Raw genomic sequence first — 12486 nt, forward strand, 5'->3', positions numbered from 1 at the left:
TAGTGGAAAGAAATTTAAGAAGAAGGGAGAAGGAAAAGGGTGTAGGATTTCCCCCCTGACTTGTGCCAGGAGGGAAGATTAGAGGCTCTAGACGGTAAGGTTTTGGGAAGTAAAAGAGGAAGGAATCAGCCTGAACTCCAAGAGGGTTCAGCCAAGATGCCTGAACCTGAATTAGCTAAAGGGCAAATCCACTGCCAAAGCCCAGACAAATAGTTGCCACCACACCAAAATGTCGGAATGCTTAGCACGCTGCCAGCCAGAGCTGCCTCTCTGGGAAAAAAGGGCAAAGAGAGGAAGTAACATGCCTTATATAGATGGTTTTATGTCATTTTCCTGTGTCTCATTTGTGCCACTGATAGTTTAGCTTGACTTAGGATATTCTAGGGGTCTGTCCACTGTTTTTGTTTTTGTTTTTTTTTCCTGCACATATCTGTTGAAGGCCATTTACTTAATCCTTGAGTATGGTGCAGATATTCCTGACCTTGTTAAACTAGGTAGGGTGGAGAAATGTAGAGTTCCCAAGACTTGATTCTGTTAGACCAAGTATCTCCATTGTTACTACTCGGGAAATTAGATAAATCAGATCTTCTAAAGTAGAGTCTGAGTAGGGTGGAGTAGTTTTAAAATTCACATAGATCTACAACCAAGAATTAATTACCCAGCAAAACTGACTATATTCTTGCAGGGCAAATATGGTCATTCAACAAAATAGAAGAATTCCAAGCATTTGTAAAGAAAAGACCAGACCTGAACAGAAAATTTGATGTCCAAGCACAGAACTCAAAAGAATCATCAAAAGGTAATTAAGAAAGAGGGAAAAAAGAAAAACAAAACCAAAAAAAAAAAACTACAACTTTTTAAAAGAGACCCAATAAGTTAAAATGATATGTATCCCTATAAGAAAAGAGGTTATTGGTAACTCTTAAAAATTATTATTATCACCTGGGCAGCAAGAAGATTTATACTTAGGGGGAATAGTGACAAACTGTATAGGATGAAATGCCAAGACATAAATATGTATATAGATATATGTTTGCATAAATACATATATATGTATATGTATACATATATATTATATATATATATATACAACTAGAGATAATAAAGAGGTTAATACTAAAAGAAATTGGAAAATAAATAAAAGGGGATACATTTATGTCACAAAGAAGCTCATGGTGGGAGGGGGGAGAACATCAATACACAGGAAGGGTAAAGAGGTTGGAGACAAGAAATACTCAACTCTTATGTGAATTGAAATTGACTCAAAGAGGGAAGAACAATCAAATATATTGGGGCAGGGAATTGATTTGGGCCATATAGGGAAGTAGAAGGAAGTAGAATGGACTGATGGGGAGGGAAGCAGTTCAAGGGAGGAAGAGGGTGGGGGGTAGTATAAAAAAACTGTAAAGAAAATAAGAGGGGAATAAGAAGGGAGGGTTGCTTGGTTTTAAAATATTTCCTTTCTCAAAGAAAAAATAGCATGATTATTTCAATAGATACAGAAAAAGTATTTGAAAAAATACAACACTCATTCCTATTGAAAGCATTAGAAAATATAGAAATAGAAGGGTCTTTCATAAAAATAATAAACAGTATAAATCTAAAACCATCAGCAAGCATCATCTGCAATGGGGATTAAGTGAAAGTCTTCCCAATAAGATCAGGAGTCAAACAAGGATGCCCATTATCACCCCTATTATTTAACATTGTACTAGAAACACTAGCTGTAGCCATTAGAGAAGAAAAAGAAATTGAAGGTATTAAAATAGGCAATGAAGGGGGAAGCCAGGTAGCTCAGTGGATTGAGAGCCAGGCCTAGAGACGGGAGGTCCTGGGTTCAAATCTGCCCTCAGACACTTCCCAGCTGTGTGAACCTGGGCAAGTCACTTGACCCCCATTGCCTAGCCCTTACCACTCTTCTGCCTTGGAGTCAAAACACAGTATTGACTCCAAGACAGAAGGTAAGGGTTTAAAAAATATAGGCAATGAAGAAACCAAGCTATCACTTTTTGCAGATGATGTGATGATCTACTTAAAGAATCCTCAAGAATCAACTAAAAAGCTAGTGGAAATAATTGACAACTTTAGCAAAGTTGCAGGATACAAAATAAACACATATAGCATTAACATTTCTATATATCTCCAACACATCTCAGCAGCAAGAATTAGAAAGAAAAATTCCATATAAAATCACTCTAAACAATTATAAAATACTTGGGAATCTATCTGCTGAGACAAACAGAGAGACTATATGAACACAACTACAAAACACTTTCAACACAATTAAAACTAGATCTAAACAATTGGAAAAACATTGACTGCTTATGGGTGGGACGAGCTAACATATTAAAAATGACAATCCTATCCAAGTTATTTTACTTATTTAGTGCCATTAGAAAAAAAAATAAGAATGTACATTTGGAAGAACAAAAGATCAAGGCTATCCAGGGAAATCATGAAAATTAATGCGAAGGAAGGAGGTCTTGCAGTCCCAGATCTCAAACTATACTATAAAGCAGCGGTCATCTAAACAATATGGTACTGGCTAAGAGACAGGAGGATCAGTGGAATAGACTTGGCGTAAATGATCTCAGCAAGACAGTCTATGAGAAACCCAAAGATCTCAGCTTTTGGACAGAAACCCACTATTTGATTAAAAAAAAAAACTGCTGGGAAAATTATAAGACAGTATGGGAGATATTAGGTTGAGATCAACATCTTACACCCTACACTAAGATAAACTCAGAATGGGTGAATGACTTGAATATTAAGAAGGAAACTGTAAATAAATTAGGTGAACACAAAATAGTATACATTTTAGATCTTTGGGAATGGAAAGACTTTAAAACCAAGCAAGAGCTAGAAAAAAATCACAAAATATAAAAGCAATAATTTTGATTACATCAGATTAAAAAGCTTTTGTACAAACAAAACCAATGCAACCAAAATTAGAAGGGAAGTAAAAAATTGGGAAACAATCTTCATAACAAAAATCTCTGACAAAGGTCTAATTACTCAAATTTCTAAAGAGCTAAACCAGTTGTACAAAAATCAAGCCATTCTCCAATCAATAAATGGGCAATTTACATGAATAGGTAATTTTCAATTAAAGAAATCAAAACTATTAATAAGCACATGAAAAAGTGTTCTAAATCTCTTCTAACCAGAGAGATTCAAATCAAAACAACTCTGAGGTATCACCTCACACCCTAACATGACAGCAAAGGAAAGTAGTGAATGCTGGAGGGGATGTGGCAAAGTAGGGACACTAATTCATTGCTGGTGGAGTTGTGAATTGGTCCACTCATTCTGCAGGGCAATTTGGAACTATGCCCAAAGGGTGATAAAAGACTGCCTGCCCTTTGATCCAGCCATAGCACTGCTGGGTTTGTACCCCAAAGAGATCATAAGGAAAAATACCTGTATAAGAATATTCATAGCTGCGCTCTTTGTGGTGGCAAAAAAAAATGGAAAATGAGGGGCTGTCCTTTGATTGAGGAATGGCTGAACCCATTGTGGTATATGTTGGTGATGGAATACTATTCTGCTTAAAGGAATAATGAACTGGAGGAATTCCATGGGGACTGGAACAACCTCCAGGAAGTGATGCAGAGTGAGAGGAGCAGAACCAGGAGAACATTGTACACAGACTAATACATTGTAGCACAGTATAATGTAATGAACTTCTCCATTAGTGGCAATGCAGTGGTACTGAACACCCTGGAGGGATCTATGAGAAAGAACACAATCCACATTCAGAGGAAAAACTGTCGGAGCAGAAACACAGAAGGAAAACAAGTGCTTGATCACATGGGTCGAGGGGATATGGCTGGATATGTAGACTAAATGAACATAATAATGCAAACACCAATAACATGGAAATAGGTTCTGATCTAGAATGCATGTAATACTCAATGAAATTGTGCGTCGGCTACAGTAAGTGTGGAGGGTGGGGACGGAGAGAAATGATATGATTCTTGTAACCCAGGAATAATGTTCTAAATTGGCTAAATAAATTAATTAAATTTTTTTCAAGTCAATTATCCCTTTTAATAAATTGAAAACTTCATTGAAAAGAATTTTCTTTCTCTCAACAATTTCACAACCTCAAATACCTCTCCTTCAACCTTTCAACCTATTTCCAGTTTTACCATCTTTCCATTAATACACACTATTTAAGGTTCCAGAAATCTAGATGACTCCAATTATGGTTCAGAACAAGCTGTTAACCATCACAAATGAACTTGACACTAGTAGTGGAACTCACTGAGACCATCAGACTCAGGATAATGAATACTAAAAGCGGGAAAAAGCACCAGTTCAAGAATCAGCAGGAATGCAGGAAACAGTCGAAAGAGCAGTAATGTAAGTTATACAGAATATACAGAAGGGAGATAATTTCGTTTTCCTTTCCAGATAAGAACATAAGAGTTATACAGAGTTATGCAAAGTTCATGGATGCTGCCAGTTGGAAGTTTTGTTATCCAGGTTCAACATGTTTGGTTCTGGCAGATGTCAAAGTCTCTAGTCCATTGTTAGTTTCATGAAGGACCATTCCAGCCTAAGATATCCTCTGAGTCCCTCAAGTTAGCTGTTTAACTCATATATGTTATGTAGCTAATCTTAAAGTTATGATAATAAGGGCTTAACAACTAAATTTATGGGACACTTTTAAGATAATAATCTGCATTTTTCCATCTCCTCTATTGCTTTCTTGAGCCTGGATAATCAACAAATCAATGAGTTCATTACTCATTTATGGCATCTGCTTTCTCCCACCCCACAATAAATGTTTATTCAGAATTGAGAAATTGGTTCTGGCATGAACCAATTCCAGTATACTGCTCTCTAACCTTCTTTCCTTTTCAGACCATGTTCTGTATGCTTCCTACCACAATCTGGTCACGAGAATGGCAACCTCCGACTGAACTATCTCCTAACTCTGTTTTTTTTTTTCTTCTTTGTCAGTGTTGTTTAATTTATCTTTGATCGGGAATCTTTAATCTGAGGTTCATGGATCCATTAGGTTCCCAGAGATAGATTTCAGAGCATCTGTTAACTTGAATGGGGAGGGGGGAATCCTTATTTCAACTACATTTTCAAATATACTTAGTTTTATCGACAAAATATGATTTAAAACATCATTCTGAAAACTAGATCATAAATTACATTAGATTGCCGAAGCAGTACTCATACCAAAAAGGTTACTAAAATACTGTAAACCTTATTAGGACCATCTTAGCAGCTTAACAGGAAGGATTGATCCCATTCCTCAGACAATTTGAGGGACTTTTCCCCCAGACTATTCAACCAGAGATTTTTGTTTTGGTGGCTTTGTCATTCTTTTATGATAGATATTCAAATTTAGCTCTGAAAAACATTATACATTTTCATCTGCAAATGGTGCAAAGTGGAAGGGAGACAATTTCATTTTCCTTCCCAGGTAAGAACATAAGAGGGAGAAAAAAGAAGGAGGTGGGGAAGTCTTTGTGAATCTGAATGCAGTAGGATAGAAAAATTGTCAGAACTGGATAATATATATCTTCAAAATCCATTGCTTTAAGATGCTCCTTGAATGTTAGCATGTTACAGACATTGTGATACTCCATAATCAATCACTTCTTTGGAGCCATTGAGTATGGCTTAATGATACATAATGAATTTGCAGTCTCCTATAACTCCTTTAGTGTTCAGAAAGCATTTGGATCTCTATGCCCTTATATTACATTTGACCTTTAAAGTCACCAATCCTTAGCTCAATCTTGTAGGTTCAGGAGAAGTCAGACACTGTGACTATCTACAGTGAGTCAGTGACAAACAATTTATCAAGCTTTAATTAGATTTCCCTCTTTACAACCAAGGACTCAATATCCCTTTCATAAAACACCATGGAGAAAATTGGTCTACACAGACTCAAGACAGAGAGAGGAAGGGGATGGAAGTGGAAAGGTCACCTAGGCAGTTCACAAACATTATGGTATCAAAGATCAGCTGTTTATAGATAGCAACTGAAAAGCAGATTTTACATGGAGCAGATTGTGTGTTTCATTTGTAAGCCAACATTTGATGTAGAGATCTGTGTCATTATGTTCTTATCCTATAACCCTGACAGCACTGACAACTCATCTTGCTACTCCATTAGTGAGTCTCAGAGGAATTGTAGAGTCTCTCAGGTTCCCACATGAACACAGAGAAGGCAAAAGGGAAAATTATTAAAGCTTATTTTTATCATTACAACAGAAACTGAACTAATGAGGACCAAAGCTTCAATGTTTCTCTCAAGAAGCATCTGAAAGTGTTTTCTGCTGAGAGCAAGCACAGTGGCAATGCAAAAAGATAGGCAGAGACTGAAATGTTCCATTTTTTCTGAGATTGATTATTCAGATCAATTCTCCATTTTTCAAGACACAAAAATGATGAGGTCTACTGCAATTTTAATGCTCAAATCACATGATTATAATTTTAGAACTGGAAGGCCATTGAATCTTGTCCCCTCATTTTAGAGATGAGGAGTCTGAGGTCGTCAGAGATTAAATGACTTACCCATGGCAATATAGCTAATGAATATATGGAAAAGAATCTGAGCATAGGTCTTTTTACCTCCAAATTCAGTGACCTCTTCAAGCTGCATCTCTGCAGGGGGAGAAGTTAACTTATTTCCTGAATTTCCATTCCTTCTTCTTCACTCTATGGCAATAGACTAACAGAAGAGAGCTCTCTGGTAATTCATGAAGAATATTGGATAAATAGTAGGTTTGTTTAAGTCTGTACACTGACAGCATCAACTAATAATGTTGCAGAGACATTCTAATTTACAAAATTGGAAGTAGAAAAGAGATTTAAAATCATTTTATATAACCATTCATTCATGCATTCTAAGTTTCTCATTTTTTTCAGTCCATTTTTGAAGCTCTTCTACAGGTTCATTTTGGACTTGACATCCCGTCATATTTCTCTGAGGCTTTGCACTTTTTCATTTTTGTATTGCTATCCTCTTCTGATGTTCTATTTTATCCAGATATCTCTCTTGTTAGTATTTTTTCTAGTGTCATGAATTTTCTTTGTATTTTGCACATTCTGTGGGTTATATTTCCCCTTGATTTTGTCTATTTCTTAAGGCTTACCTCCATTCCTCTGGTGAAGAGTACTGCCCTGCACTTGGACCTAGTCTGGAATCAGCCATCTCAGACTGAACTCTCTTCACAGGTGACTTCCTATGTGGGTTATTGCATCTGTTCAGTTCAACTGGTTGGAGTCAGGATCTGCCCCAATCCTGCCCACTGCCTGCTGGATGTTGTCAGACTGAGCACCTCTCACTTCTGCCTGGCCTTTGTTCTGGCTGGATTATGCTGGGATACTTTCCTACCAATGCTGATTGTTCCGTATCATATTACTTTTTGCTCTTTCCCTGTTGAGGCTTTAATAAGCAGGCTGTTCTTTTGCTCTATCAGGTTGCCCTAAAGTGGACCCAAGTTCCACTGAGACTTGTTTAGTGCTCCCTCTTTGTACTCCATGGAGATGAATCCTTATTACTGTTTCATGAAGTGGTTTTTGGATAGAGCATTGCTTCACCCCTTCTCCTGTTTGTTCTGATGCTCCAGTATTCATTTTGAAGCATTTTTCCCTCTGTGGCATTTGGAAAGTTGTTGGCAAGCTTTGAGTGTTTTTTTTTAAATATTTTTCCCAATTACATGTAAAAACATGTACCATCTATCCCAATTCTATCAATACAAATTCTGTGTCTCAAAGAGATCAAACAAAAGATGAATCTCTACAAGTGTGGAAATTTCTTATATTTTTCCCCAGTTTGAAATTTTCCTTCTAATATTGGTTACATTGATTTTGTTTGCACAAAACCTTTTAAAAATTCAATATAGTCAAAATCATTCATTTAAAATGTCATAACATTCTCTCTTTTGATTTAGTCATAAATTCTTCCCTTTTTAAATGATTGTCTGCCCTTTGATCCAGCCATAGCGCTGCTGGGTTTGTACCCCAAAGAGATAATGAGGAAAAAGACTTGTACAAGAATATTCATAGCTGCACTCTTTGTGGTGGCCAAAAATTGGAAAATGAGGAGATGCCCTTCCATTGGGGAACAGCTGAACAAATTGTGGTATTGTTGGTGAAGGAATACTATTGTGCTGAAAAAGAAATAATGAACTAGAGGAATTTTATGTGAAATGGAACAACCTCCAGAGATTGATGCAGAGTGAGAAGAGCAGAACCAAGAGAACATTGTACACAGAGACTGATGATACACTGTGGTACAACCAATTACAATGGACTTCTTTACTAGCAGCAATGCAATGATCCAGGACAATTCTGAGGGACTTTTGAGAAAGAATGCTATCCAAATTCAGAAGAACCGTGGGAGTAAAAACACAGAAGAAAAACAATTGCTTGATCATATGGTTTGCTAGGGATGTGATTGGGGATGTAGACTCTCAAGGATCACCCTAGTGAAATTATTAATAATATGCAAATAGGTCTTGATCAATGACACATGTAAAACCCAGTGGAATTGCACATAAACTATGGGTAGTGAGGGATAAGGGGAGGGAAAGAATAAGAATCATGTAACCATGGAAAATATTCTAAATTAATTAATTTAATAAAATGTTTCAAATAAAAAATAATTTCTTACCTTTTCCACAAATCTGACAGGTAAACTATTCTATGTTTCTCTAATTTACTTATGGTATCATCCTTTATGTCTAAATCACCTGCCCACTTTGATCTTATCTTGGTATTAGGTACAAAATATTTGTGTATATCTAGTTTCTGGCAGACTTTTTTCCAGTTTTCCCAGCAGTTTTTGTCAAATAATGAGCTCATTCTGCATCACTTCATATAAGTCTTCCCAGGTTTTTACCAACCCATTCTACTTGCATTTCTTATAGCACAAATTATTCTAATACAATCATATGTCACAATCCTTTCAACAGTTCTCCAAATGATGGATATCTCCTCAATGTCCAGTACTTTGTCACGACTAAAGGAGCTGTCCACACTTGTAGAGATTCATCTTTTGTTTGATCTCTTTGAGACACAGAACTTGTATTGATAGAACTGTGATAGATGGTATGCATACTTTATAGATCTGTGGGTATAGTTCTAAATTGTTCTCCAGAATGGTAGGACCAAATTACATCATAGTCAACAGTACAATAATTTCATTCTTGCCCCCCTTATCTCCTCCAATATTTATTTTCCTTTTGATTAGTCATATTACTTAATCTGATGTGATGTGGTACCTTAGAGTTGTTTTATTTTGCATTTCCCTAATCAAAAAGTACAAGATATTTCATTTTTCTATACTTATTGATTGCTTTGATTCTTCTGAAAACTGTCTATTTATATTCTTTGACCATTTTATTTGGATTAGATAAGCACTCCAATTCTCAAAGAAACATATCAAGTATTGGTTCACAAAATGATGAATCCATCATTGTTATGGATCTGAATCCATAATAGGTTATTGTTATAAAACTGGCATTTTTCATATGGGTTGTCCAGGTGTTTTTTTAAATTAATTTATTTAGTCAATTTAGAACATTATTCCTTGGTTACAAGAATCATATTATTTCCCTCCCTCCATTCCCCCCACCATTCCCGTAGCTGACATGCAATTTCATTCAGTATGACATCTATCCTTGATCAGAACCTATTTGCATGTTGTTGGTGTTTGGATTAGGATGTTCATTTAGAGTCTACATCCCCAACCATATCCCCGCGACCCACTTATTCAAAAAGTTGTTTTTCTTCTGGATTTCTACTTCCACAATTTTTCCTCTGAATGTGGATAGTATTTTTTTTTCTCATAGATTCCCCCCAGGTTATTCAGGATCACTGCATTACCACTAATGGAGAAGTCCATTACAATCGATTATACCACAGTGTATGTGTACAATGTTCTCCTGGTTCTGCTCCTTTCTCTCTGCATCACTTCCTGGAGGTTGTTCCAGTCTCAATGGAATTCCTCCACTTTATTATTCCTTTCAGCACAATAGTATTCCATCACCAGCAGATACCACAACTTGTTCAGCCATTCCCCAATTGAAGGGCATCCCCTCATTTTCCAATTTTTTTTTGCCAAAACAAAGAACTCAGCTATGAATATTCTTGTACATGTCTTTTTCCTTATTGTCTGCTATGGCTGAATCAAAGGGCAGACAGCCATTTAGCGCCTTTTGGGCATAGTTCCAAATTGCCCTCCAGAATGTTTGGATTAATTCACAACTCCACCAGCAAAGCTTTAATGTTCCAACATTGACACATCCCCTCCAGCATTCATTACATTCTGTTGCTGTTAGGTCAGCCAGTCTGTTAGGTGTGAGGTGGTACCTCAGAGTTGTTTTGCTTTGCATTTCTTTGATTGTAAGAGATTTAGAACACTTTTTCATGTACTTATTGATCATTTTGATTTCTTTAACTGAAAATTGCCTATTCATGTCCATTGCCCATTTTTCAATTGGAGAATGGCTTGATTTTTTTGTACAACTGGTTTAACGCTTCATAAATTTAAGTAATTAGACCTTTGTCAGAGATTTTTGTTATGAAGATTGTTTCTCAATTTGTTACTTCCCTTCTAATTTTGGTAGCATTTGGTTTTGTTTGTACAAAACCTTTTTAATTTGATGTAATCAAAATTATTGATTTTAAATTTTGTGATTTTTTTCTAGCTCTTTTTTCTAGCTCTTCATTTCCCAAAGAACTGACAAGTATACTATTCTGTGTTCACCTCATTTGCTTATAGTTTCCTTCTTTATGTTCAAGCCATTCACCCATTCTGAGTTCATCTTGGTGTAGAGTATGAGATGTTGAGCCAAACCTAATCTCTCCCACACAGTGTTCCAATTTTCCAGGCAGATTTTGTCAAATAATAGATTTTTTCCCCAAAAGCTGGGAATCTTTGGTTTTATCATAGACTGTCTTGCTGAGGTCACTCATCCCAAGTCTATTCCACTGATCCTCCTTTCTGTCTCTTATCTGATGGACTATTTTTTTAATTCATCCCAAGAGTTCAAACTTAGAGGTGAAGAAGCTCAGAAGTTTGAAGTGAGTCCCTGAAATGTTGAGGTGGGGCTGGTAGGTGGCTCAGTCATCAGAGTATTAGTCTTGGAGTCAGTAAGACAAATCTTTCTGAGTTTAAATCTGGCCTCTTAAATCTGGTTTCTTCTGAGCTATGATCTTGTGACAGTCATTCAATTTTACATTAGTTTCCTCATCTGTAAAATGAGCTGGATGAGAAAATGGTAAATCACTGGTATTTCTGGCAAGAAAACTCCAAGTGGAGCCACAAGGAGATAGACCCAACTGAAAATTATTGAACAACAACAAAGTTAAAATGGTTGGCTGTATTTCAAGAAACTAGCTAATGAGATTATTCTTTTTAACTGAATATTATAACTAAGTGTCTGAAGTAATGGTGTGAGCAGTTGAATTTAGTAGCCACAGTTGTAGCAAAACTGCGAATGATAAGAGAAGTTCTAGGAAAGAGGTCTCCTTTATTCAACAGGAAAAACTGGGAAGATATGAGTAGAGTGGAAAGTTTTAGTCAATAGTTTTTCTCTCTCTCCTTTCTTTTGTAGGAATGAATGTATGTTTAAATCCAGGATTTTCTTTTTTTAATATTTCATTTCCCCTAAACATATGCAACAATTATTTTCAACACTCAACTTTCAACATTCTCCAAAACTCTGAGGTCCAAACTGTTTCCCTTCCTCTTCTTCCAAAGCTCCTGTTCTAGTCTTTAAAATAGTTTAGTTGTTATTTTACTTAGTATCAAAGTAGGTTGACTTTTTATAAAAGATATCATCCACTTGTTTTTAAGCTTCTTTTTAAGCTTTTTTATTTGGAACAGAGGGGTTGCAAAAAAGAGGCAATATCTGTTACTGGAATAGAGCGAAAATGAAAGGATGAAGGGTTCAAATTCTTGTCCAATAATATCAGTCTTTTTCCTAGTTGAGGGGTGAACTAAATCAAGTAAGAATCTTAAGATATTGTGGTTTTGGCCACTAACATATTTTTATAAATTTCCAAAAAGATAAACTATATGGAAAATTTGTTTTCTTTTGCTCTAGGATAAAAAAATAGTTAGTGAGACGATTTTGTTTTCCAGGGAAATGCTGGTCTATGTTTTCTCTTTCCTACTTTCCTCATGAAGAGAAAGCTCATTCTAGGTGTGGAGTAAAAAAAAAAAGGAAGTAGGAAATTCCCAGTAGCAGAAGACAGTTGTGACACTACCTGACTAGGAAAAACTACATTCCAAAGGTGGGGCCCATAAACAGGAATAATTCTTCACCTTCTATCCCTAATTGTCCAATTGTATAATTCCTTAAGTATATTTTACAACAACCTTGGGAGCTAAGTAGTATAAGTTTTATTAGCTTCTTATAGAAAAGGGAAAAGGCTTAGAGAAGAAATGACTTTAACATGGGTTATACAACTAATAATAGTTAGATAAAGGATTCAAAGACTGAT

The sequence above is a fragment of the Monodelphis domestica genome, chromosome 3, assembly GCF_027887165.1.
Source record: "Monodelphis domestica isolate mMonDom1 chromosome 3, mMonDom1.pri, whole genome shotgun sequence".
NCBI classification, from domain to species: Eukaryota; Metazoa; Chordata; class Mammalia; order Didelphimorphia; family Didelphidae; genus Monodelphis; species Monodelphis domestica.